General features: G+C 35.4%; 1 pseudogene; it reads left to right on the top strand.

Moving 5' to 3' along the window:
- Positions 1–1386: 1386 nt before the first annotated feature.
- LOC116666678 lies at positions 1387–1486 on the top strand (annotated as a pseudogene).
- Positions 1487–4325: the final 2839 nt, after the last annotated feature.

The following is a 4325-nucleotide window of genomic DNA, read 5'->3' on the forward strand; positions in this document are numbered from 1 at the left end:
TTGGGGGTTGCTCTCCTATTGTGCAACATTGCTGCATACCCAGGGGTACATCTGACCCCCATCACATCACCCTGTGGAGAAATGTGCCTGGGAAACCAATACATGATGCTCTGTAAATGGTCTGTTCTCCAGTCCAGAGATCTGTGTTTCCTGTCAGAATATGAATATATGAATCTTAATAGATCCATGCTATGCAGTAGCAAAGAACTTGGTAAAATTACTCCTTTTGGTATTCAACTAAGGTTTATTGAGTTGGCAGACTGGAGAATGCGGTTGGAAAACAGAATATTGGAAATGTGGATAGATTCTTACTGGTGGCTTTTAATTAAAGTAGAAAGCGATGAGCTCAGACAGTAAGAAATGGTTTATTTGCAAACTGAAAGGACAGACAATAGAGCATGTCAAGGTGCTTTCCATATTTTTCAGGCTTCAAGTATCTGTTGTTTCCAGAATCCAAAGAGTAGGAAAGAATTGGCTTTTTGTAATAATAAAAAAAATGACAATGTCAAAAACTTGATGAAAAGGATTTGTAAAGCCTACTTCTTTCTGACTCCAAGTAGTAGAAAAGTCATTTTAAAAGCTTTTGAATGGGAGAGTCCCATTTATATATATTCAGCCTTGCCACAAAGATAAGCTAAAGACTTCAGCCTGCCTTTTCCATTCTTATGCTTCAAGATTGCCGTCACTACTTCAGAGGCAGGGATGGGGATGTTTTAGTCCATTTGGGCTGCTGTGGCAAAATGCCACAGACTGGGTGGCTTATAAACAACAGGAAATCCTTTCTCTTAGTTCTGGAGGCTGGCAAGTCCAAGATCAAGGCACCTGCACATTCAGTGTCTCATAAGGACCTGCTTCCTAGTTCATAGACAGCTGTCTTTTCTCTGTATCCGCGGGTGATACATGAGCTCTCTCTGGGTCTCTTTCATTTAGGACACTGATGCTTTTCATGAGGGCTCCACCATCATGACCTAATCACTTCCCAAAGGCTGCGCCTCCGAACACCATTACATTGGGGGTTGGTTTCAACATATGAATTTTGCGACAGAGGGTGGGGAACCCCTAAATTAATATGGTTATTTCTACTACTTATTTTTAACTACTTAAGATGTCTATTTTCTTTACATTCTGAGATTTTAAGATATCCAATGCATTTTAACTCTGATTTTTAGTTCTGCTAAGTGTACAAGCTTAGAACTTGCAGAGGCTTTGAAGAATTATTTTCCTCTTTAATATAATTTTGACTAATCTTGTTTTATGCTATTTCATATTTATTCACATTTTTTGTTGCTTAAAACTTTATCAACTTGTTTTGCCTTTTATAATACTGTAACTTAATCAGTCAACTCCTGTATGGTTTGATTTTCTTGATTTTAAAAGCTATAAAGAAAGACTGTACTTTCAGGGATCATTTCTGTAGTTCGTTAAAAGTTATAAAGAGTCTTTCACATGACAATTTAGTTGAGGTTTTTTTCTTATTAACTGATAATGCACTTTGTCTCTATAGATTTTTACTGATAGCACTTAAATCAAACTTCCTGATATCATTCAGTTTCTGTATATAATTATTGGTTAATTTAAATTGTATGACAAAGACCAAATGGTAGTGTATCTGCCAATTTTCCCTAGCTTATCTTAAGCTTTGCTTATTTACTTGCTATAGTGTTTACCAAATAAATGCTATCGTCTAATGGCTCTAAACCATTTGCTTTTGACATTTGGTCAAAATACTATTTTAGATGGCATTAGTATTGCTATCTTTGTTTTCGTTTTAGTTAGTTAATATTGGTACCTAAGTATTTACAAGGTATATATTAATTTAAAAATTCATGTGTCTTTTTTTTCTTCAGTGGCTTATATTTAAAGAAAATACACAAGCATTCCTTAACGTTGCATAGAACCATGTCAACTGAAACTTGGGCATATCTGGAAGATACAGTTCCAATATGCCCAAGTTCCAATTAGTATGGTTCTGTGCAAAAATGGACTGTCAGCAGGTGAATTTTGCACTTCCTGTCAGACATTGAACACATAAATCTCTTATCAGGGTGGGAGAGTTGAATATATTATTCTTATATTTAGATAATTGAAATAATTCCTCTCATCTATGTATATATTCACTGGTTTATTCTTTTTTTTCCTGTGAACTTTTTCATTTATGGCTAAATGAAATGATCTGTATCTTGTCAAATTAATAAGTTTGTCATTGGTTTGAAAGGTGTTTGTAATATTTCTACTCTTACCAGAGTTTATGATTACATTAACAGTCACTGTTGAAGTTGTAAATATGTACATAACACAAAATAATTTAGAGAATGTTTACTTTCTTCAAATCCCATGAAAGATTTAATCATATTTTTGCCTTACAATATTTACTCCTCCTCCTAAAATTTTGATGATGGCCACTCTGATCTGGGATGATTAATTCAAATCAGCTTTTCCAACACTCCCTGGATCCTGAGCAATTATATTTTTACTTATAAATGGAAAGTAGATGATTATTGGTGACACACTGATGTAAAAGCAAGCAAACTGGACAAACAACAAACATTCACAGATTTATTAGCTACCAAAACAGGCTGAAGCAAAGATCCGAGGAAAATTTAAATCTGACTCTGCTTATTATTTAAGAAATGATGAAATAAATATTTATATGTTTGGAATGCAAGCATATGACCTATAAGCCCTGATAGTTTATAAAATATGTCATAAAGATTTATAGGAATAATACATGATTATCAGAATATTACTTTATCCTGGCTTATCCTCCATCATATACGTTTAATTTTTTGAAATTTCATGCCCCCTTTTAAAAGCACATAACCTGAAGTATTTTTAAGCCTAGCTAGCTGTTTATATGTATGTATAATTTCTGAAGTTTTCCTCCAATTTTTACAAACTTTATCTCCATTACCTCCCCCTGCTGGTGATAAAGTGAAGGTGCAAAGCAGATCGGTTTTTTCCACAACTTGGTATCTTGCCACCTGTTTCTCAACATAGGGGCTATGCGTGCATGGACTGATGACTATACATTTCACAAACACTAACATAAGGAAACATTTTAAGCATGATTTTTGCTAGCCTGAATTCATTATAAATTGACTTTTCCCACTACAGTGTAACATAGAGTGGAAAAAGGAATATAGGAAAAGTTTAAGGGGCCAAAAAGTCAACTTTTATTTTCTCCATATAGATTAAAGATAATCAGGAAATCAGAAGGGGAAAAATTATTCTCATTTCTGATAGAGTGAATAAGAACTTTACCTTGCATCAATTAAGGAGGTAAAAACAAAACAAAACAAAACAAAACCCAGCACGGTCTGCTTAGGGATTCTTGAGAGTACAGAACAATTCAGTTTGAGTGAGTTACAGATGAGAGTTGAGTTGTAACACCTCTCTTGGGTACTTGTAAAGTTGTTTGTCGACTGCAGTAGTCTCCTGAGTCCTCTAATAGGATCCCAGGGGCCAGCCCTGCCAGCTCTCCTCAAAAGAAATTCTATCTCTTGAGAATAAAATCATAGATAGACTTAATGTTCTGCAGGAGTTAGGTTGTTACCGTGGCTGATTCTCTCAGTGTGTTTTCCTCCTGGACCCTGAGTAAAGACCAACATGCAGAAAGGAATTAGGTAAGTTCACAGTTAGCCCTCACAGTGCCATCATAGCCCAGCTTCTGCCAGTTCAAACATGGACTGGGCTTCATTGAAATAGTCTGAATTCCTCTCTAGTATCCAGTCGTTTTGAACTTAGAAGAAACATGTGCTGGGAGGAAATGCTGTGTGCTTATACTAAAACTGTGGGGTATGCCCTAGCAAATTGCACACTTGGTCATCGGATGGGCCCCCTTCATTATACAGTTTCACCACTCTGAACAGGAGCCCACCTGTGTTGGCCCGGCTAAGGGACTCCTATCATACCTTTGTAATATTTTTCCATGAAACTCAAAATACCTTAAAGTTACAATTAAAAAAATCTATAAAATCTGAGTTGAAACTAAAAATCACAAGACTGAATTTACAGTTGACTTATAGACAGATCACCTTTAACTTAAGCAGGTAGGTGGTCCCCAATGTGAGGAAACTTGACAAGATTGACTAAAATCCTAGTTAAAATCACAATAATAGCCCTACTCTTACCTTAGCTTGAGCGCTCTTAAAGGAGGTTAAGTACATGCTCTAAAGAGATTTGCCAGTATGTACGTATGCTATTTATTTAGTGTTTGTATTTATTTATATCTGTATATTATATAAAACAAGTAAAAAGAAAAAAGTCAGCTCTTTGACAGAATAAAACATGACTTTGATACACTTAAGCATTGGCCAGGGGGATTT

The sequence above is a fragment of the Camelus ferus genome, chromosome 1 (assembly GCF_009834535.1).
Source record: "Camelus ferus isolate YT-003-E chromosome 1, BCGSAC_Cfer_1.0, whole genome shotgun sequence".
Taxonomy (NCBI): Eukaryota; Metazoa; Chordata; class Mammalia; order Artiodactyla; family Camelidae; genus Camelus; species Camelus ferus.